The 24881-nt window shown below is 38.1% G+C and overlaps 1 long non-coding RNA gene across 1 annotated transcript in view; it reads right to left on the bottom strand.

The window, feature by feature from the left end:
- Positions 1-24881, bottom strand: part of LOC109490206 — a 231471-nt gene that overhangs the window by 127192 nt on the left and 79398 nt on the right. The window contains exon 2 of the long non-coding RNA XR_004624734.1: positions 5963-6268. This is a non-coding gene — a long non-coding RNA (uncharacterized LOC109490206). The remainder of the gene's footprint in view (positions 1-5962; positions 6269-24881) is intronic.

Raw genomic sequence — 24881 nt, 5'->3', positions numbered from 1 at the left:
AGGTATATAATATCCCTTGGTGGAGCTTTTGTGGGGATTAAAGGAGGTTTTGTTCCATAATGACCTGGTGTGTGGGCGATTCTCAGGACCCTGAGATCATGACCTGAGCCGAAATCAAGAGTCAGATGCTTTACTGACTGAGCCACCCAGGCGCCCCCGTACACATATTTATAATTTATTCATCCCATAAACACTAAGGTACATACTATTAGCATTGTTCTTATCTCTGAATGAGATTTAAAGAGGTTAAGTAACTTGCCCAACATTACACAGCTAGCATATGCCAGGGGTTTGAAATCTTATTTCACATGCAATGATGAATTAGGCAAATGAGACAGTGTCCCACTTCTTAATTAATATTTTAATTATTTTATTTTGGTGTCCCCAGAGCTAACATAATAACAGGCCCATGATAATCTGTATAAAGCATTTGCTGAATTAGACATTTTCCTGCTCTCACAGGCTGGTGTGGAAAACAGATACATGATGATTGTAATATAACATATTAGTGGCTACCTGAAGTATTGTCAGAAAACAAATGAGGGGCAATTAATTCTGCTTAGGTAGCAGAATGGTGTCAGGGGAGGTTTACTAACAGAAGAGGGTATATTTTAGAGAGGCTTTAAAGACTGAATAGGAGCCTGCCAAGCAGAAAGGAAAGAAGCACGCCAAATGGGATAAACAGAAGGAGCAAACACACAGACATAAAATTGTAAAGAATTCTGGAGAAATGATCAGCTTCTGGTAAGCGGTCTCAAAATTAAGTGTGCATTGGAAATTACTCAGAGGCTCGTTAAAACACACATTGCTGGGCCCAATCCCCAGGGCTTTTGACTCAGTAGGACCATGTGAGACCACAAATTTGCATTTTTAATTAGTTCTCTGGTGATGCTTATCCTTCTTTTCCAGGGTCAACACTGTCTTGAGAGCCCTGGTCTACTTAGAAGGATCACCTGGTAACCCCCACGGCTTGTGTGTGTGTGTGTGTGTGTGTGTGTGTGTGAGAGAGAGAGAGAGAGAGAGAGAGAGAGAGAGAGAGACTCATGCCAAAGTCAGCAAGACCCGCACCAAAAGAAAATTCTCTGAAGAGATGAGGATTTCTTCTTTTCCTGCAAGAAGTGGTGGTTAAATTTTACTGTTGGTTTTGGGAGCAATTCATATTGAAGCCGTCCAGTGGGAGGAAGCAGAGAAACCACAGCTCAGGACTGAAACGAGGGAACCTGGGCTTTTCCTGCATCTGTGCCCCATCAGTGCCCCTGTTCACGTGCTCGTGAAGGCCTGAGGCTAGAGGAGACCAAGCACACTAGATCTTTTGTTGTGCGAGTAAGCATTTGTGTCCAGTTTGTGGGGAGGATGGCATTTTTTACATCTCTTCCTGCAGTTTTGGCCCTGTGTCTGCTGACCACAGGTGAGTTCCTGTGCTTATCACCAACATGATAACATGATCTGTTGACTGCCAAGGGCCATGGGGGGGGGCATGAGTCGGGACTGCTTTCATGTATAAAGAATGGAGAGGGTGCTGGAATGCCAGGCTCATGGGGAAGGCCTGGTACAGATGACATCCTTGTGAAATTATTCCTTTTCCTCCATCTCTAATTCAATTATCATGCTTTGCTTCTCTCATTTTCCAGGATGGAAAAATCTAGGCTGCCTCTGCCGTTGCTCCTCGACCCCCCTTCTACAGGGGTGAGCAACACTTCCAGTCCTGCTTCCAATATTAGGGTTTCCCTCTTTCAACCCCCAACCTATGTAGAGCAGACCCCAACTAGATCTGGACGTACTCTTTGTCCAATACTTGGGGAACATGAGGCATCTAGCTCCAATACCTGATTTTGTCACAAGGTTGGTTTGCCAGCTGCTTGCCAACAGCTGTGTGGGTTACATTCCTGGCAGGGACCCTTCCATACCCCACCCACTACTCCCAGGATTTAAGAAAGAGTAGGAATCACTTACCAGAAAAAGGAAACCGAATTGTATTGTTTGGATTCTGTGTTCCATGTTTGTTTTCATTTTGAATCCAATTCCCCATTACTCTCTTGTAATCTTCTAGAAAATTTCTAGAAGTCTACTGAGTAGTCTACCTAGTGACTGGCTCAAAGAGATGGAAACCCTCATTTTCCAGTTTGGGATTTCCATTTTCTTGGTGTTTGGCCAGGAAGGAGGAGAGTTTGATGGTCTAAAAAGCTAATAGTACCTAAGACCAGACAAGCCTGGTCATGGGCTGCACCAGAGGACTGTGCTCCATTTCTTTCGGGGAATGGGAGCTTTATCATCAGTATTATTGATGAGACTCTGGCTTCCTTTACAGAGATGAAGTATTTTTGTCATCATGTCTATTATTCTTCACAAGAACCCAATTAGGGAAGATTGCCTCAACAGAGGAGGCTGATTAAATTCACAGATTTATTGCAAAACCACTTTGGGAATTGTGGGAAATTAGTTTCACTGCTGAGCTTCCTTGCTTTAAAGAAAAAAAAAAAGTCAAGCAGTAAGCCTGCACCTTGGATTATCCATCTATAACAGATCATAAAATACCCATAACCTTGCACACAGTTTCTCTTTCTCTGGAGGGGCTCGAGATGCTTCTTCCAGGTTCATAGTACCTCCCCAAGGGGTAGGTGATGGCTTCTGTGTTCATGGGACACAAGGGGGCATTCTGACCTGGAGCAGGATGGGGTAGACAGAGGTCAAAGGGAAGATTTTGCTTTGCAAAGCTTGCAGCCAGTAGGCTCAGGTAGTCCTTGTTTTTATTTGGGTCCCATAAAAGTTGCTGTAAGCAGAAATGATGTAAATGAAATCTGATTTTTCCATAGAAACGAGGACAGCATTGAGTATTCCTGACCCAAAACCCGATGTCCAAAATATTATAGGAACAACCACAAGCCTTATTTTAAAACTTGTAACAGCTAGTGAGGATATCCAAGATGAATGCCCATACTCCCACCGCAAAAGTCTCAGGTTTTGTTTATTTAAGGCAGCATTTCCCAAATTGTTTTCCATAGAACATTAACCTCAGAGGATGCCCTGCAAGGAAAGGTTTATGGTCATAAAATTGGGGCAATGCTGCCTATTAGGTGTTCCTTGATTTGCAATCCTTATTAACACAATAAAAATAACAGCTAAGTCTTACTGGAAGTCTACCTGAGCCAAGCACCTTATTTTATCTCATCCAGGCTTCAAAAAATAATCCTCTGAGGTAGATACTGATTTATCCCATTTTGCACGTGAGGCAAAGGGGACATGGAGCAGTTAAATGGGTTGCCTGGTTAAAAGGTACAAGGTCCAGCCAGGTTTCAAATCTGTTCTCATTCCAAAATGCATGCTATTAACCCCTAAGCTTTATCACTTCCTCACTGTGTAGACACTTTGTCACATTGCTGTGTCTGTATTTTTTTTTTTCATTATTGCTTCTTTATACAATTGAGTCCATCCCTAACTGTCACAGTTGGTCATCTTTGGTTGGCATCTTTAATGTTTATGCATGTCTTCACATAGAGCCAAGTTGGTATCATTGTAGGTGATCTCTTCCCCTCACATCAAGCTTTCATGCTCCCATCTCACATGGCCTTGGGATAAGTGCTTGGAGCATGCTTTAGTGGATTTTCATCAGTATCCCTGACAGTTTATAGATAAACAAAAATGTAAGGAGACAGGATGTGTCTGAGTTTATTTACCCTGTCTTCGGCAAGAGAGCCTTCATCTGCAAAATGAAAGTGAGTAAAAAGCAAAAGTAGGATAAAAAATGACACCCAAGGTACATAGTTAGCTCTTGCATTTGTGGGATTGGGATTTCTTGAGCCATTGTCATCTTAATAACTATTAGCTGATCATTTATTTTTTCTGAGAGATGTCGTGGGGGGGGGGAAGGGTGAGGAGGAGAGACAGAGAATGATTCTACAACATCAGTTTCACCCTAAAGAAATCGTTCTTTAAATTTAGGAACCAGGTTGTCTGCTAATCACTTTACCAAAGCATGCACTTGCTCAGGAAATGGGCTTTTCAAGGGTGGGGAAGAGAAGAATGTGAGTTAGCAGGAGCGGCCCCATCCCAGAAGGAGGAGAGTCAAAAGGTACTAGAAGTGCTGTCCTCGGTTGTGTTGGATAGCACAGGGTACCTAATCTCCCCCATCATGCTCGATCCCAGTTAAGTCTGCTTCCATGCGTGTGTTCTCTGAGAACCTGCCCATGAAAGGATTTGCCCTCCCTCTGCCCCCTTGATCAGTCAGGAATAATTTAATGAGCACCTACACTATATTTGGTATTTCCTTTACACACAGACCTGTTGCCTCATGGGGACTGGATGAGGTTTGAGGATGTTTTTTTGTTGTTGAAACTGTGCTCCATGCTCTCCATGGATTAGCTCCTTCCATATCCATAATGGTTTTAAAAGAGAGAGCCCTATTATTAGTTGTGGGCTATGGAAGAGCAAACTGAGGCTAGGAGAGGAGAAATGGTTTGTTAAAAAGACACACAGCCAGGAAGGGACAGAGCCAGGAAATTAACTGTACAATCTTGAATTCGAAAACCTGTACCTTTTATGACTATCAGATGCCAGGTAAGTGAGTGGGAGCTCCTCTACCACTCTTTGCGTGGACTAAATGGGCTTTGTTTAAGAAGTGTAAAAAGGAAAAAAAATGCTCAATTCATGTCTTAAAAATGAATGTTATTACTAATCAGGTAAGTGGCACCTCTGATGTTTCTGGAACTAAAAAAAATCATTTATTTTAGGGAAAACACTAATTATACGGACACAAATTCTTCTGGGTAAAAATGCCAAGAACTCTGGGGGTGCTGCAGCCTAAACAGGCCACCTCTAGTCTGGCTGTGATAGAGATACTAGAATTTGTTCTTTCTTTCTTCAGCTGTACAAAGAGTACTTGAAACCATTCTGAAATAGTTATTTAATTCTCTCACATAACGCATGCAGCAAGCCCACTTTTTGAATGTGAAAAATGCCAATGGGGGTGAGGCAATCATTCTGCTCTCAAACCCGGGAAGCTTTAAATATTAAGCAGAAGCTATTCAGCAATAAAAAGAAATGAGGTATCCACTCACAAGAAGACATGGGGGAGACAAGTGCATATTGCTAAGGAAAGACACCAATCCAGAGAGGAGGCTAAATCCTGTATGAGTCCCGTATGACATTCTGGAAAAGGTAAAACTATGGAGATAGTAAAAGGATTAATGGTTAGCCAGGTTGTGGGGAGAGAGGGATGAATAGCCTGAGCATAGAGGATTTTTAGGGCAGGAAAGCTATTGTGTGTGATACTATAATGGTAGATACATGTCATTATATCTTTGTGAAAATCCATAGATTGTACCATACAAACAGTAATGTAATATAAATTATGGATTTCAGATAACAACAATATATTTATGTAGGCTTGTCAATTAAAACAAATGGACCATACTAATGCAAGATGTTAACAATGGGGGAAACTGGGGAAGAGGGCAAAGTGAGGGAGTAGATGGGAACTCTGTACTCTGTTCAATTTTTCTGTAAACCTAAAACTGTTCAAAAAAAAAAAGTCTATTTTTTTTTTTTAAAGCAGAAGAGAATCACACTGTTTTTCAGCATCCTAGCATCTCTGTAGATGACAGTGCCCTTGTAGGGAAAAAAAAAAAATTGATAATCCTTTCAATGCATAATACCAACTCAGTGCTCAGGTTGTGACAGCCAAGGAATATATGAAAGGTCAATTTAAACATCTCAGTGGGTTGGAAAGACAAAGCGGACTTTGTGCCACAATAGAACTCATCCCGTGGAACCGTGGAGATGGCAGTACATAAAACAATACTCTTTATCGCCAGCAGATTAACCAGCAAGGACATGTTCTTTCTATTTATTCTATAGGCTCCTAAGGACAATGGGCCTTTTGTCCTTACACCTGTTGAAAGGGGAAGGAGCCCCTAACAGAGACCTAGCGGGGTTTATGTGAGGCCATGCAGTTCAGATTTCTTACCTTCATCTCTGATGGTACATCCCATTTCATAATATGCCTTCCAGCAAGGGAACCTGGAGACGGAGCCTTCAGCATTCAAAGGGAAAGAAGCAGGTCCAAGTTTTATTTGAGAAGAATGACGGAATATAGAAATCCGGATAGAAGAGCAGTATAACAGAGTAGTGGCATGTTCTGTTCTCAGCCAGACACCAGACATGAGTTCCAGGAGTGTCCTGTTCTTCTGTGTCCTCAGCTTCTAGCACCAGGTAAAGGGGCAAGGCTCAACAGAGGTGAAGACTGCTGGATGAATGAACCTCCAGGACTTTGCTAAAGAAAAGGAAACAACAAAATAATTCTTCAAGATTGACAGCGGATTTTCCCAGCTGTTTCATGAAAGTTTCCAGATAAACATGTCTGTGTGCACATGTGCGTTGATGACTTTTTTCATTCTAAATTCTTACTTGTAATGGGATCTGTTGGTTTTACTGCCTTCTTCGGGGAGGAAAAACACTCCAATTTTCTTTCAGGCAACCAAACTTTCTCTTAATTTTGGTGTGTGAAGTCTGATTTTAATACTTCCTTTTGGCTCGAAGGGATGGTCTGAGGCCTGGGCCCAGCCAGCTAGCGTTGTTTCCCCTTGGCCTTGGTGAAATTCAGAGAAAGATGTATAACTCAAGCTGGACCCATAAGAATCCCCCCTGGGATTTTGCTGCTTGATTTGGAAAGAAGTGTTCTTTTTTGCTAGGGTTGAGAAATGGATAAAATGCAAGTCTAGGGTTACTAGTTGACTTCTTAGCCACCACTTGGGGAAAATATCCTTGAAAAAAAAGCCAAAATAGAAGAAAACTGAACTGAAAGATAAAGAATAAGTCTTGATAAAATATTTGAGCAACTTGAACTAGACAAGTCTAAACTCAACCCATTTTCTGGACCCTTCAATGAAATGGGCCACTAAATTCCCAGGACTTCAACCACTTTATAACCAATTCAATAGATAGGTGATAGATAGACAGACCATCTCCAGATATATGACCACTGTATTCATTTTTTATACTTAATGAAAAGCTCTGAGCCACTCCCATTCATATGTCCATATCCTTCATATTAAAATTTATTAGGACAATTCTAACTGGGATGTGTTCTGTCCAGAGCCCTCCCCACATCTTTCAGGCTCTTCACCCCTCCAGATGGACAAGGATAACATCTGAAATGAAGAGACCCTGAAATTCCATTTCCACTTTCCAACAAAAAGCAGAATTCTCCTTTGTTGAACATCTCACTTCACCACAAACTCTAAATCTTTTTGTGGTTTAGGAAAAGTTGGCACGTGGCAGAGTCCTGCTGAACAGATTGAGACATCAGAGAATGGGCCCTTGGCCATGCCTGGCACACGTTCTGAAGCCATGGCCCCATGCCACCTTCCCCCTTACATTCAATGTGCCATTAACATTAGGAGTGGGCTCAAGAGCTAGGGCAACTTGGACTTGAAACATAACCTTGAAATTCATGGATGGATTTGAAGTATGAAAAAGAATGCTCTGTAGCCCTTCAGCCGACTCTAGCCATCAGAATACGAGCTCACATCAGTTGAGTATAGTTGTACCACACGTAGTGCTAAATACTCTACTTGAGCTGTCCCTTCGAACCCTCATCACAACCCTGTGTGGTAGATCCCATTGTAATCCTCATTTTAACAGTTGTAGAAATTTGACCTAGAAAATGTAGTGAACCTGCCCTGGATCACTGGGCAGGATTCAGACTCAAGTAGCAGGCTGGCTCTCGATCATAGCACAATGTTGCATGTTAAGAATAAAAACGGCCCCTGGATCATGGCTATAGAATTGTGGAAATGAATGTTATGACTGGAAGGAGGCTTAAACATCATTTAGCCTGATGGAAAACCTGAGGCTGAGGGAGAGAAGTGACTTCCCTAAAGCCCCATAACAAGAGAAAGAACCAGACACTGAAATCTCGTCTTGATGCCCCAATTCTTTTGCAGTACATGCCTTGTTATGTTAGGATATGCATACAGTGCAGCACACATCAAATTATTCAAAACACACTACCATTGTAGATGCACCAGTTACTCTAAAATATGTGTATACCACTTGGCAAATGACAACAATTCTGAGACTCTCTCTCTTACCTTAGGACTCCTGGACCTTCCCACAACTAAGAAATTAAAAGGCTAATATCTACCCTCTGTGGCCAGTTTCCATTCTGATTAGTCAACCCTTTCCCTCAGTTAAATATTTTTAGTATGAACCCTTCCTTAATACAATAGCCAGCACACACACTCTTCTCCCTCCAGATAATGGGAAATTAATGAATGGATTGCAGGCTGCATCACAGTCATTTGGGATAACAATGTTGTCTCAAATATAAGAGGTAGATGAAAGCTAATCAAGCCAACTGTGTGCAGGACAACAGAGGAGAAAGTTCTGCCCCAGCATTCAGGGACTCTGAGGAGGTCTTGTCATCTCCTTCCAGGTGTGGGTTAAAATGTTTTCTCCCCACAGAGAGGAAGTTCAGAGCTTCTGAATTGTCAGAGGCAAGAAGGGTCTTGCCCCCACCTCTCTCACCTTTCTTATTTCTTTCTAAAATGGCAGAGTTATCCCTCAAATCATGAGAGCCCTACTGACACAAGTGGAAATTCAATGAAAACAAAGCTTGCCTGCTGCAGAGACAGCTGCCCCAGCTCCTTTTGAAGACAATGAGAGGTAAGCTGTTCTTTCTGTCTCTTCTCAGCTGCAGAAATGGAGAAACCAATTGCTAGTGGAAGGCAAGCCCTGATGCATAGACTACCCAGCATGAATTAACCAACCACGTGCTACTAGCCCATCTGAAAACCATCTAGACAATGACCGGTCTTCATGGGATGATGGTTTACAGAGAACAGACTCAAGCTATTTGAATATCTGTTCTCCTGTCATGCCTTACCAGTATTTACATACCATCAAATAATCCTTAATTATGAACTGTTAGGCATATTCATCAAGAACATTCTTGTATGGACCAGAAATCTATTTTAGTGGTAGCCACAACTTTCTTGTATGATATCTGAAGCATCTGAAGCAAGAGATACACCCTGTCAAAAGCAAATATAAGAAAGGCCTGAAATTCCTTAGCCACGTCTCCTTCACCTTATTCTCTGGATTTTGGCTTGCCATTCCCTATTCTAGCCCTCTCGTCCAGACTAAGTTAACATTCCCACAGCACCTTATGATTTCCCTTTTGTAGCATTTATTGCCTTTATAATTATTTTCCTAAAGCTTGTCTTCCCCACCAAACCCAATTACCCATGAGAAATGAGTGTGCATTTCTCTTATTAGTATTTACCCCATACATAGAAGAGTGTGTCAACAGTGGATATTCACTGAATGAAGGAAGAACATTGCACGATGTTGACATGAAACCCTAGCTATTTGTGGAGTGGGCCCTTTAATCATCATTTGAATATGTGGGAAAGACACTTAAAAAGACCAAAAGTCATCCATGAATACATCAAGTTCTTTAGCTTCACCAACTCACAAAACACTTTCCAGTTCATCTTCTTTTCCTGTTTATTTAAGTGCATTCTGTCCTACACTGTGATTTAAGGAAACTTCCATTCCATGCGTACATGGGAAGCTCTGAGTCATCATATAAGAAATCTGGCTTTTGTGACACTGCCACGCTGTAGTGACCAAACGGAGAGACTTTATAGAGACTGCTAGTGGATCCCCAACTGTTCAAGTCCTCCTAGTCCTGCTAGCAGGCACGGCAGTGATGAAGACTTTGAGAGGACCCCAGCCTCAGTCACCAGTTAACTATGACCTCATGAAAGGCCCAAGCCAGAACTATCCAGCTGAGCCACTCATGGGCTCCTGGACCAAACAGACAAGGAGAGATAGGTTATTATTGCTATTTTATGTCACCGAGTTTTGTGGTGTATGTTACAAAATGGTAGATAACTACTATGCTGTTCTTACTCACAGCTGAGTTTGTGATTGCATTGCAACCATGTATTTATTAGAGGCCAATGAGAAGAGAATACAGGCAGACTTAATAAATGCATGTCAAGTGAGGGATAAAGTTTTGCAGTAGTTCAAATAGAGAACAGTGACAAGTAAATGGCTCATCACAACCAGCATGGTGTTTCTGGCAGGCTGAACTCAAAGGAATCTTTGTTCCGTCAATACCCTACTCAAATTGCAAGCAGTTAGTGGGTTTCAGCAAAACGACTTCAATGACATTTAACAAATGCAGTCAATTTTCATTGTTTTGGCTTTGTCTGGCTTTTTTTCCCCCTGATTCTCTTGGACATTAAATTCCTTATATCTAGTTTTATATGTAGACATTTAAGTAGCATTATAATAAAATACTTAAGTCTGCACCAGAGAACCACAGTTATTTTTTCTTTAACAGGAATCTTAAGTTTGAGAATCAGGGAGGATCTTCAGATAGGCCTCTGCATCTATAACACGCTATCACCTTATTTACTGTTAAATGAAGGACTACCTACTACTCTCCCCCCTAGAACATTTTTCTTAATTGTCCATGTATGTAGCAGTTAGATTGCAAGTCTCCATCCCTCAGTTGTTGAAGCCTTGCATTTGAAACCCCTGTTGATGACAATGATGTTTTCAGTCTATGTATTCTTAGTATACATGGCCTGACTTTTCGATTAGCAATCAGGTATTCCTCCGTTCATCAGTTTCAGCTAGATGATGGCCACCTGTCTTTGTATTGCCCTTGACCACCCCAACTTAACCTTTTGAGTAGAGCATTTAAATTACATTTTATATCAGACCATTATAAATGTAACTTTCAAATATGGTGAACATTCATTTATTTTTAGATTATGCTTAAACTAAAATACAGGAGCTTAACTTACAGTTTATGTTAATACATGTAATTGTCTATTTTTATTTTATGTGGGTGAATAGCAGCTGTAACGCATGGCTTTCTGTTATATGCTGTGAAAAATATCAGTAGTTTGACTTCTTAAATAGAATGATAGATTATTAATTATCATAATAACAATTATATCAATCATTTATTGCTCTCGTGTAGTACTTACACAGTATGGTATTAAACACTACGTATATATTATTTTGTTTAATCCATAGAGTTTGCCTAATGGTTTAGGTAAAACTGTCATTTTACAGAGGCTCAGAAGGGTGGTCGTTTGTCCGTAGATAACACAACTGGAAATAGAGGAGCTAAGATTTGAATCCAGATAGGTTGGCCTTTATCAACTCAGAATTCTCTTGAATTCTAAATTCTCTTGACTCGTTCTTGTTTACTGTATTTCAGTAAAGCTAAGTTGTCATCAGTTGTAAGGTGTTCGTTATCTGTATGCCGGGACAACAAAGACAGTTAACACTATGACACAAAGATGTAACACCAGAAATTTTACTTTATATTGATTTGCAAATGCTCTATGTAATAAACAGAGACCGTTAGACATACATTTACACCTAACATTACTGTTGTACATCTATAAAACGGAAAGCAAAAACAAACAAATGGAAGGAGGTGTTTCTGCAGCGTCCAGCTCTTCTGAATTGTTTTGTAGTTGAAGGTCATCAGTGTTTGTATTTTTCCGCATTGTCATACTCCATGTCAATGAGAGGATTGATGATGTAGCATTTCTTTTTTTTTTTAATGATTTTTTATTATATTGTGTTAATCACCTTACAGTACATCCCCGGATTCCGATGTAAAGTTCAATGCTCCATTAGTTGCGTATAACACCCAGTGCACCATGCAATACGTGCCCTCCTTACCACCCATCACCAGTCTATCCCACTCCCCCACCCCCCCCCTCTGAAGTCCTCAGTTTGTTTTTCATAGTCCATAGTCTCTCATGTTTCATTCCCCCTTCTGATTACCCCCCCTTTCTTTATCCCTTTCTTCCCCTACCGATCATCCTAGTTCTTATGTTCCATAGATGAGAGAAATCATATGATAATTGTCTTTCTCTGCTTGACTTATTTCACTTAGCATTATCTCCTCCAGTGCCGTCCATGTTGCAGCAAATGTTGAGAATTCGTTCTTTCTGATAGCTGAGTAATATTCCATTGTATATATGGACCACAGCTTCTTAATCCAGTCATCTGTTGAGGGGCATCTCGGCTCCTTCCACGATTTAGCTATTGTGGACAATGCTGCTATGAACATTGGGGTGCATATGGCCCTTCTCTTCACTACGTCTGTATCTTTGCGGGTAAACACCCAGTAGTGTGATGGCTGGGTCATAGGGTAGCTCAATTTTTAACTTTTTAAGGGACCTCCACACTGTTTGCCAGAGTGGCTGTACCAACTTGCATTCCCACCAGCAATGTAGGAGGGATCCCCTTTCTCCACAGATGATGTAGCATTTCTTAAAAGAATGCTCCATTACTGGATCTGGATTTTTCTTCCAAACTGCTATCGTCTTTTTTCTGAACTTTGATATATATGTGTAGGCAAAGCCAATGACCTTCATTTAAATATTTAAAAATGCATATCTTAGAGTCAATGGAATATGATACTATGTTTCCTGCAGACCATGTTAAAAAATCAACCATCCACAAATGTAAGTATTTTATAATATTTTAGTTATTCTAGGCATCTAGGTCTAATCTCAGATGCTAGCTTGCTATGGATCATTAGCATACATTTATGTTGCTCTACTTACATTTCTCCATTTGTTGAATGCCTATGATACATCAAGTACTGATCTAGATTCTTTGCATGTGTTAATTCACCAAGGAAGCAGCATATTGTCCCAACGTATCAATGAGAAAACTGAGATTTAGAGTTCAAATAATTTTTTCAGTCCCACTGCTTCCTAATTGGCAAAGCCAGGATTTGACTTCAATCTCTTGGACACCCACATCCATTCTGCTAACTACTTTGCTATATTACCATCCACATAAACACACACATTGGCAGTGTTAGAATTGGTAACTGATATTAATGATCCTTATTATGTGCTATGTACACTATTTTTATTTCCCTTAGCCTTCTCTCTGCCTGCACCTGAGTATATAAAGTACCATGAACATGGATTTTTATTGACTCCTCTCCCCAAAGCCAAATATTAACAGTAACCCTTCAGGGACTGATCTGGAGGTAATGGGCCAATATTTCTTGCAGCCTGGCAATGTATCACTCCTATGGCTGTCTTGTTTTAAAAGTTTCTGGGGGAATTGTGTATAAAAATGACCACAGAACTGGCCATATCACAGGACTCTTACAAGCCAGAGGTCCCGGCATGCCTATTTTACCACTGATCAGAAAACTTCATCTTGGCAATCATTCTATAGGAAATTAATGCTGCTGCCTTCATATGTTTATGGCCCACCATATGAAAGGAAAGAATATGTGTCATTGTTGTATGTTGTACCTGAAGCTAAAGGTTTTATTATTTAGCTGCTGTCCAGGATAGCCATGCTTCGGTAATTAAGTCGCTTTTAAAAAGGAGGAAAATAAGGAGGCACTCTGACCTCATTTTATAAACTGGCGGTTAGTGGCACAAATATTGAGCAATATTCCTAAGCCTTATGCTGTGCAAGTAACTAATCCAAGAATCACTTACAAAATAAGTGAAGCAGCTTTTTTTAACGTCAGGTCATGGATTTGGGGAACCTTCCTTTAAAGATTCCTCCCATGTTACCTTGAGACAGTGCCTTTTAACATATCAGTCCACGTGTTTGGAAACAAGAGGATCCCTGTAATTTCTAGAACTCAGGAGCCATGCTTTGTTGGAGAAAAGTCGGTTTCATCTGAAAAGGTTTGTGAGACACCGTGAACTAACACACTGGGTGAGATGTTCATGTGCTTCCTCCCATCTTCTCAGGTCTCAGCATCTGTGCCGCCATCTTGCCAGTTCCCCAGAGTTGAAATGATTCTTTTCTTGCCCAAACAACTCTTCTTTGGTCCTTATCTGCCATCCAACCTTGAGTCCTACTTCTACTTCCTCAGTAACTCCCTAATCTGCCTACTTCTCTCCAGCCCAACTGGCATTCCTTCCAGTCACCACCATTGCCCACCTGGATAGCTGCCTCAGCTTAATCTCACTGCTCCTGTCTGTCCTCCAGTCCAGCTGTAGCACAAAATCTAATCTCTTCAGCCCCTGGATTAAACTCTTTGATGGCTTCCTGTGGCTTTAGAGATGAAGCCCCTAATTTGTCATATAGCTTACAAGGACCCTCATGATGAGGCCCTGTGGACTTCCCGACCCCCATTTCTCTGCTCCAGTCAAATGGAACAACTTTCAATAACTCAGTTGTCCACCTGCAGCCCCTCACACATGGGATTTCTCTGCCTGAAATATCCTGCCCTTTCAAGTCCAAAGTTAGATTTTAAGGTGACTTCGTTGATGTGCAGGCTAATTTTATGCCCTCTGCTTTCATAATTAATGATTATCCTCTTACTTAGTTGATGGTAAAAGGACAATGTGAAGAAGTGTACAGATGCTCTTCTTAAAACTTAAATATTGTTCCACATTTTTAATGTTTATCTTCTCTTTATAACAAATGATGTTTTTTTTCTCTATTATGGACGTCGGATGCACAGAAGTGGATTAACTGTGGTCCTTGTACCATGACACAGTCATCACAAGCCCATGCATGGACCCACTTATGTTTACTTTGGTCCTTTATATCATAACAAGCATCTCCAAATTCATTCTGCAAAGCAAAAGCTAAGATCTTCATGGCAGCTGACATTTATCCAAATGGTAAACTCAATCTATTCTACGTTCTTCCACCTGACCCTGATTGCTATCATCACCATTCTCTTGCTTTCTGTTTGAATAGTTTAATTGCCTCTGTGTTTCTAAGTTTATTTTTCTTATGCTGGTTGTTTTTAACTTTATAAAAAGGATACCATGCATACACAATATTTGGGGACTTTTTTCACTTAATATTATGTTGCTGAAAGTCATGTTTATTGTACTGCTGTACATTGCTGCAGTTCATTTGATTTGACTGCTATATCATGTTCCTTTGATGACCCTGCCACAGTTTAAGCATCCATTTGCCCACTCACAGGCATTTGGGTTGTCTCCCTGTTTTTGCCATTGTGCACAGCCATGCTTTGAGTATTTGAGCACCTATCACCTATTGGACATTGCAAGCATTTCACTGGAGCAGAACTTCTGGCCACAGAGTATGTGAATCTTTAACTCTAGGAGATAAGGCCTAACTAGAATTCAATGAGATGGCACCAGTTTACACCCCTACCAGTGTGTATGAAACCCTATGGACCTGAATCCTCTCCAGTACTTAGTATTGTCAACCTTTTTCATTTTGGTCACTCAAATGCCAGTAAAATGCTATCTCAGGAAATCTTGATTTGCATTTCCCTGATTATTAATAATATTGAGCATTGCTTCATGCATCTATTATACATATGTATTTTCTCTGAAAATGCTTATTTTTATTTTTTACCCATTTTTCTGTTGGATTGTTTGTGTTATTTGTATTGATTTCTAGGCACTTAACATATTTTGATAACAATTCTTTGTAGATTTTGTGTGCTTGTTGCAGAATATCTTATTGAAGTTGGTAACTTATCTTTATAATATCTTTAAGGTATCCTGATGAATAAAGGTTGATAACACCATACACATGACATTCAACAGTACCAAAGTACACTTCTGAATAATATGAAATTACCCAGTTTCTTAGCTGATAAAATAGGTTATGGTGGAGGTTTTCTCTGTATTTGAGCTCTTTGGGAACTAGAACCTACTACTATCTACATTTCCATAAGGGCCTAGGCATTCAGCCAGCACTTGCTGGAATGAACTGGAATACTTTGTGGAAACAGGCACATTAATAAGAACATTTACCCTCTGAGTTGTTTAAACAGATGGCTTGTTTTTGAAAGACGAAAAAAGAAAGTAGAAGAAATTAAAGAATGGGATTGATTTCCAGTTGATCCTCATGGTTGTGGGGAAACGGTATTTTTGGCAGGCTCTGTCACGTGGTCACATGGGCCAATTCCTCCTTTTCTAAGACTGTATTTTGGGGATGCCTTGGTATTTTGGGTATGGGTAATTTATTGACTCATCAGAAAGAGAGTTTTGCATATATTGCAAAAATTCTCTTTGGAGCTAAAGGAAAAAAAATTAAAATTAAATGTTCCTCCTTCTTAAAAAGCCCTCTATGACTTAAAAATCTCCCCACCCCCACAAACAGACCTACCTATCTCTTTTTCTTTTTCATTCCTTAGCTCTCACACAGGCACAAACCAAGACATATCAACATGGCCACTTCGATATAAAAACATATGTAAAATGTTAATTTTGTATCTGCTTTTTACCTAAAATATGGAGTCAACCAGCCTGTCTGAGGCTCTTCCTGTGCCTCCCACCCACCCTGTACTTAGCACTCCCATATCCACTTCCGTGAAGGCTAAGGCAGCAGCAGGAATAATTTGGGCTGCACGATGCAGTAAGGAGGTCTGTTTTGTACCTTACTTGGTGATGTTCTCAATATGAAAATTCAGTAGTGCATTTTTAAATTTTAAAGTATTTCGTACTGTATTTCATAATCCCGAAGACTACATATTCACATACATGTAGGATGGGGAGCACTGGGACACACACCTCTATGTACCCATCATCCAGGCTGCGTAACAGAACTTCACCAGTCCTACTGCAACTTCCCATATCATTCTTCTCTCTCTTCATTGATTTATTTACTGAAAAATATTTTTTTGCATGGCTATTATGTGTCAAACACTGTTCTAGTCGCTGAAAAACATTAAAATAAAAAAACCAACAAAAAGCCCTGACTCACAGAGTTCACATTTTATAAAAGTACTGTTTGAATTTTGCATTCTCATTCCCTTTTCCCCCCTCATAGTTTTACTATATGTATGTGAATCTCTAAACAATACATTAGTTAGTTTAACATCTTCTAAGCCTTGCTTTTTTCATTTAATATTTTTGTGTATGAAATGCTAGTTCATTCATTTTCACTATTTGTGGACTTTTATTATGTGATTATGCTTCACATTTTCCTGTTTGTGGCTATTTGGATTGTCTTTAGATTTTTTGCTTTTGCAAACAAAGCTACTTAGAAATGGTATCCTACAACACATGTTTTTGTGTCTGGATTCTTTTGCTTAATATTATGTTTGTGAGATTAATTTCCATCGTGTGTAGCAATAATTCATTACTGTTCATTGTTGTATAGTTCTCTACTGTATGTACCTACCCAATTTATTTATAATTCTGTATTTCAACATTTAAGTTATTTGTAGTATTCGTTTAATGATATGTTTGCATGTTTTTTAAAGCATGTGTTTGTGTTGACTATTACTGGATCTTAAGACATGCATCTGCCCAATTTTAGTAGATTCTGCCAAATGATTATATCCAAGCTTGTTCTACAGTTTGCATTCCCACAGCTGTGTATGAGAATAACCATTTTGGTGACTGTGTATCACACTCTACTTTTAATTTTCATTTACCTGATGATGAGTGAAGATGAGCACTTTTACAGAAGTTTGTGAGTTGCTTAATATAGTTTATCAAGTAGCAGTTTAACACTTTTGCCTACTTTCTCTATTTCTCATTGGTTAGAAAAAATATATATATGCAAATACTCCCAAACATATAAAAGATGAGGCCACTGATATATCATTAAATAGAAGCAGAAATAATAGCCAAAATTGTTTCACTCCCAGTGTCAAAGATAAAATTCAGCATTTCACTGAAAATTGACATTATAGGTTTTAAAAGGTGATTTGTCTTATTTTTAAAAATCTATTTTCAAGGGAAAGATTGACTTGTAGTTTTACTTTCCTATAATATCCTTGTCAGTTTTTGGTATTAAGATAATGCCGGCCTCAAAAATACTTCGGAAAATGATACCTCTCCATTCCGGATATTTACTTCTGGCCCATCTGCCCTTTTACTAGTCCTCTCTTCTAAACTTCAGTATCTAATCTTCTATTAAGCCCATTGATTTGGGTTCTTAAATTCAGTTATTATATTTTAAAATTCTCCAGTTTCCACTTGATCCCTTTGTATACTATCAGGTTTTCCACCAAAATTCGCCACCTCATTATTTAATATTTTAACCAGTTAATCTTGATTACTTTAATATCCATGTCTCATAGGAAAAATATCTGGATATCTTATGGGTCTGTTTCTACTATTTGTTATTTTCTATCAGTTATTAGTCAATTCTTGTCTTTTTGTGTGTCTCATTATTTTTGTTTGAGGGCTAAACATTGATATTGAAAACAATAACTTGAGGCTCTCATCTGTCCCTTTAATAGTAGCAAATTTCTTAAGAAGACAAACAGTTCAAGTTACAGGGCCACCTTTTTGGGATTCTACCCCTCTTCTAATCCTGGAATTGCAAGTTCTTACTGTTCCACTATTATCTTATTAATTTTTTCAAAGAAATTTTTAAGGAAATTTTGTCAGGGGGTGCCTGGGTGGCTCAGTCGCTTAAGCATCTGCCTTTGGCTCAGGTCACGGTCCTAGGACCGTGGGATCGAGCCCCAGGTCAGGCTGCCTGCTCAATGGGGAGCCTGCTTCACCCTCTGCCTCTGTCTCTCCCCTTTGCTCAGGCTTGTTCTCACTCTGTCTCATAGATGGATAAAGTCTTTAAAAAAAAAAAAAAGAAATTTTTTCAAGCTTGTCTATTATTGGAGGAGAGATTGTCTAAAATAAGCTAATATGCTATTGCCAGAAGTAGCAATATCTTATTGCATTTTAATTTGCGTTTTCCATGTTTCACATGGGTTGTTAAACACTTTCAGAAGCTGAGTTACTAGTGTTTTCGCTTATGCAAATTTTTCTATTTAATGATGAATTTCTTCTTAATGATCTAAAGAAATTCTTTATGTCATCTAGATTTTTATTTTTGTTTTACATATATTTTAAATTATTTCTAATTACAATTTGCCTTTTTATCTATTTTGATGAACTCATATTTTTTAATGTGGACATATTCATCAATCTTTTCTCTTTTGTGCCTTTTATCTGATTTAATCCTTCCCCATCCGAATGTCATAAAAATATTCTCCTGTATTTTTTCCTAATCATATTAAAATTTTTCTTTTAACTTCTCTTTAATCTATCTGTTATTCATGTTAGTATTTGGAGTGAAGTAGGGATTTAATTTTACTTTTTTCATATGGGTAGGAATTCATCCAAAGACAATTTATTGAGACAAAGCACTTTAATTTCAGAACAACTTGTTTCAGGGAACTATGCTCCAAGTATGGGAGGTCCCTGTTATCTTAGTATTCATTATCTGTGTCCCTGAAAGAACTGATCTCTTTAAAAGCTAGTGTTCCCTCAAACAACCCTCTGACTTAATTTTAGCTTCTCTCCTCTTGTTGTGTCAATAGTATTTGCAGTCAGTACCTCATAGGTTGTTAGCTATTTTTAAAATCCCCAAAATACAGTGCAAAAACAATGAAAATGGATGGTAAAGTAAAATTACAAATCTTGCAGAAGATGTGGGCTCTTATAAATCTAGCGTTAATTGCTTTAATCATCCCCAAAGGCAATGACAGATAGGGATATGGCAGAATAAGCAGCAAAAGAACAGAACATAAGCAAATGAGGTAACACTATGATGTTTTAAAAGAAAATGACTTTAACATCAAAACTTAGGGAGTGATCCTTGAGAAAATGTGTAAAGACCATGTATATCATTGCAAACTGATCTTTATGAGTGCGATGCAAAAGTAAAATTAACAATGTCTTATAGCTCAATTTTTTTGAAGTACAGTTGACATACACCATTAGCTTCAGGTGTACAACATAGTGATTGGACAATTCTGCACATGATAAAATGCTCACCACAATAAGTGTAGTTGCCATCTATCAGCATAGAAGTGATTACAATATTATTAACTGTATTTCTGATGCTGTATTTTTCATTCCCATTACTTATTTATTTTATAATTGGAAGTTTGTACCTCTTAATACCCGTTATCTTTTTTGCCTATGCCCTCATCCCCTTTATCCTCCTGGGAATCACCAGTTTGTTCTCTGTGTTTATGAGTCTGTTTCTGTTTTGCTTGTTCATTTGTTTTTTAGACTACAAATATAATCATATGGTATATTTTTTTCTCTGTCTGACTTACTTCACTTGGCATAATACCTTCTAGGTCCATCCAAGTTGTTAAAAATGGCAAGATTTCATTCTTTTTATGGCTGAGTAATATTCCATTTTGTGTATGTGTATGTGTGTGTGTATATATACGTGTGTGTGTGTGTTATATATATATATACTTATATATGGTATATGTATGGTATGTGTGTGTATATATATATCTTTTTTATCCATTTATTTATTGATAGACACTGGATTGCTTCCATTTCATGGGTATTGTAAATAATGCTGTAAGGAACATAAGATTCCATATATCTTTTTGAATTAGTGTTTTCATTTCTTTCTCTCTCTCTCTCTCTTTTTTTTTTTTTTGTCAATACTCAGAAATAGAATTACTGGATCATACGGTAGTTCTATTTTTAACTTTCTGAGGAACCTCCATTCTGTTCCATAGCAGCTGCACCAATTTATCTTGTAAGCAACAGTGCACAAGGGTTCCCTTTTCTCCACATCCTCACCAACACTTCTTATTTCTTGCTTTTTTGATACTAGCCATTCTGACTACTGTGAGGTGATATCTCATTGTGGTTTTGATTTGCATTGCCCTGATGATCTGTGAGGTTGAACATCTTTTCATGTGTCTGTTTGCCATCTGTATGTCTTCTTTGGAAAAATGTCTCTTCAGATCTGTCCATTTTTAAGTTGGATTATTATTATTTTTGATGTTGAATTATATGAATTCTTTATCTTGGATATTAACCTCTTATCAAATATATCATTTACAAATATCTTCTCAATAACTTGCCTTTTTGTTTTGGTGACGATTTCCTTTGCTCTGCAAAAGCTTTTTAATGTGATATAGTTCCAACTGTTTGTTTTTGCTATTATTTCCCTTGCCTGAGGAGTCCAGAAAAATATTGCTAAGGCTGGTGTCCAAGAGTTTACTGCCTATGTTCTCTTTTATGATTTTTATGGTTTCAGGTCTTACATTTAGGTCTTTGATCCACTTTGAGTTTATTTTTGTGTATGGTGTAAGAAAGTGGTGCAGTTTTATTCTTTTGTACATAGCTGTCCAATATAGCTCAATTTTTAAAGAATCACACACACACACAAATGCACACACAAGTAACGGCACTTGATTCTTGCTTTGATTGTTCTAAGACTATATCATAGTTGGAATTATAAACTAAATTATCTTAAACATAAAATAAGACTGTTTCATAAGTTATATTGTAGTTTTGTTTATAAGAAATATACCTTATCTGTGTTTTGGGCAAACATTAAATTAGTTTCAGGTGTATGACATAGTAATTTGATAATTCTATGCACTACACTATGCTCGCCATAATAAGTGTAGTTACCATCTGTCACATTATTTCAGTATTATTGACTAGATTCCCTATGAGGTACTTTCCATCATTGAGTTATATTTTTCAAGATAAAAATCCCAATCAAAACTTTTTCACTATTATTTATTATAAAACTTTGGTGACTAATGATTATGAATTATAAACTAGATGGGGAGAGTAGGAAGTCTTCAAACCACATCACTTCTCAATGGACTTATTTCATAGGACAAGTGTCAATGATTATCAGAGCCAGTACTAGGGTCCGGTGACTGAGGTGCCAAGGGCAAGGTATTCAAGAAAGTATTAATGCTTAGGACCATACCAGTGCAAATGCTGATCTGAAATCTATCGCTATACATTAGTTTTGCCTATTCTAGGACTTGAAAAAAAAATCACACAGTACGTTCTCTTCTGTGTTTGCTTTCTTTCACTCAGTTGTTTTTGAGATTAATCCATGTTGTGTGTATGCCTAGTTTATTCCCCTTTATTGCTCAGTATTCTATTTTATAGAATTTATATTTTATACTAAACTTTTTTATATAACATTTTATAAATACACCCAGTATGCTTAGCCATTCATGTTTTGATGGGCATTTGAGTTGTTTCCAGTTATTGCCTACTATGAATAAAGCTGTTGTGACATTCATGTCCAATTCTTTTTGTGGGCATATATTTCCATTTCTCTTGGATAAATGCCTGAGAGTGAAATTGTTGGATTGTATGGTATTTGTTTAACTTCATAAAAAACTGCCAAAATGTTTTCTCAAAAAGTGGTACTATTTTACACAACTCTCTGCAATGTATGAGAGCTTCTGCAACTCCACATGTTCACCAATACTTGGTATTATTAGTCATTTTAATTTTAGCTATCCTGTTGCTGTGACGTATCATCTTGCTGTTCTTTAATGTGCAGTCCCCCAAAGACTGATATGATATTAAGTATCTTCTCATTGTGTGTATTAACTATATATCTCCTTTTCTAAAGTGCTTTTTTAAGTCTTTAGCCATTTTTAATTGAATTGTTTGTCATTTAATTATTGAGTTTAAAAGCACTTTATATATTCTGAGTTAAATATTTTGAATACAAAAGATCTGTCAGGTTCAGCTATTGATAATATTATCCCCCAATCTGTGGTTTGCCTTTTGGTTTTCCTATCAGTGTCCTTTGATGAACAAAAAGTTTTAATTTAGATAAAGTCCAATTTATCTTTTTCTTCATATATGTTTAGTCTAAGAGATATTTGCTCATCCCAAAGTTGCAAAATCTTTCTCCTGTATTTTATTTTAGAAATAAACTTACACTTAAGTTTACACTTAAACGTAAAGTCTATTTTGAATTCATTTTGATTTATGGCATGAGTAGACATCAATATTCATTTTTAATATGAACATTCAGTTGTTCACACATCATTATTAAAAGCAACTTTTCTTTCCCGTTTAATTACTTCAGACCTTTCCAAAATTCAATTGGTCAATTGGTGTGTCAATTTCTAGACTCTCTTCTTTTCCACTGCTCTATATGTCAATACTTTTGTCAATAATACATTATTGTGATTACTGGAACTTTATAAGCTTTGATAATAAGCTTTGAAATCAGAGAGTGTAACTCTTCCAACTTTGTTCCTTTTCAAAATTGTTTTGGCTATTGTAGATCATTTGTGTTTCTATATACATTCTAGAATCATCTTGTCAATTTCTGTAAAAACTTTTGCTGGGATTTTGAGTAAGATGCCATTGAATCCATAAACAAATTTGATAGAACTGACACCTTAGCAATACTGAGTCTACCAATCAATGAACATGATATATTTCTCTCAGTAGAGTTTAGTATTTTTCAATGTAGTTTTGTTGAACATCTTTCATTAGGTTTATTCCTAGATATCACAATACTTTTTGATGTTATCAATTTACTTTTTTTAAATTACTTTTTTTATTTTGGAAGAGTTTTAGATGCACAGAAAAAATGTGAAGCTAGAACAGAGAATTTCTATAAACACCACCCAGTTTTCCCTATTATTAGCATCTTATATTAGTATGGTAAGTTTGTCACAATTAGTGAAGCTGGAGTGACATCTTATTATTAACTAAAACTCATACTTTATTCAGAGTTCCTTCATTTTTATCTAGGGTCCATTTTGTCCTCCAGGATCTCATTCAGGATACCATATTACATTTCGTTGTCATGTCTCCTTAGACTCCTCTTGGCTGACAGTGTCTATTTACTTTTTATTTTGTTCATGATGTAATGTTTTCTTTCTCCAAAATGGTAGGTATTTTGGACATTCACATGCAAATGAGTGAGGTTGAATCCCTATTTCATACCATGTACAAAAATTAACTGAAACTGCATCACTGACCTAAAACATGACCCTCTGTCATCCTTACTTTTTCTATAAAGCTGAAATGGCTGACTATGACTAACCATGACCCCTGACCTCCCCTGCCTCCCTTTCCAGTGTACGCCAACAAAAGTAAACTGTAGTCACAGTGTTTACCGAACTACATACTATAAAAAACCAGTATGTGCAGCAAGGCTGAGCTTTTATGTAAGCCATTATGAGTGCTGTGGATTAGCTTTGCCAAGAATGACATGAACAAAATAAGGCAGCAGACAGCAAGATAGGTATTCAAAATATGTAAAGATAAATACAGCAGGAGTCTTAATTCACCTCTATTGTTTTTATTGTTGTTATTCACCATTTATGATGTATCGGACACTCTCAATCATATTCTTAATATATTATATAACTGGATTTTCACCCCGGTATTATTTTTAGATGTGGAAACTCAGGCTCATAGAAGTGATGTAAGTGCCCTAGGGTCATGCATGAAGGGGCAGAGCAGGCATTTGAACTTACACACTTGAGGACTGAGTGTTGGCTGCATTCTGGTTTTTGCCACTGTGCTTCTCCACAAAGTGGAGGTCATGCTAAGCAGCCCCGCTGCTCCCGTACTATTGGTTCTTTTTTAATTATTATTTAAGATTTTATTTATTTATTTATTTTAGAGAGAGAGTGAGGGGAGGAGCAGAGGGAGAAGGGCAAGCAAACTCTGTGCTGAGCACAGAGCCTAATGCAGGGCTCAATCCCATGACCCTGAGATCAGGACCTAAGCCGAAATCAAGAGCCGACGATTAACTGACTGAGAAACCCAGTTGCCCCACACTACGGGTTCTTTGATCAGAGCAGGAAAAGACTTCAAGTTTAAACAAGTCTCAGGGAAGGTCTTTGATTGCATTAGCATGGGTCACAGGACACGCTCCAGGCCAGGGGTCAGATACTATGATTGGATACTGTCATTTCCTAAAAGAAAGGATGAACTATCTGGGGCATCTAAAACAGGTAAAACATTCCAGTATCTCATATAAACTTCAGGTCATGGTTTATAAGACATCTGCCAAGTAACATCATCCATTAAAAAAACACAATACAACAGGCATAAAAGAGAGACACTCAAACTCTTGGTCAGTACTAGTGTAAGGAAAGGGCTTGGATCTGTTAGCAGGCAGGTGGTGTGATGGGCTGAAAG

Source organism: Ailuropoda melanoleuca, chromosome 4 (assembly GCF_002007445.2).
Source record: "Ailuropoda melanoleuca isolate Jingjing chromosome 4, ASM200744v2, whole genome shotgun sequence".
NCBI classification, from domain to species: domain Eukaryota; kingdom Metazoa; phylum Chordata; class Mammalia; order Carnivora; family Ursidae; genus Ailuropoda; species Ailuropoda melanoleuca.
Note: the sequence above shows the minus strand (reverse complement) of the source record. Positions and strands in the feature narration are given on the sequence as shown.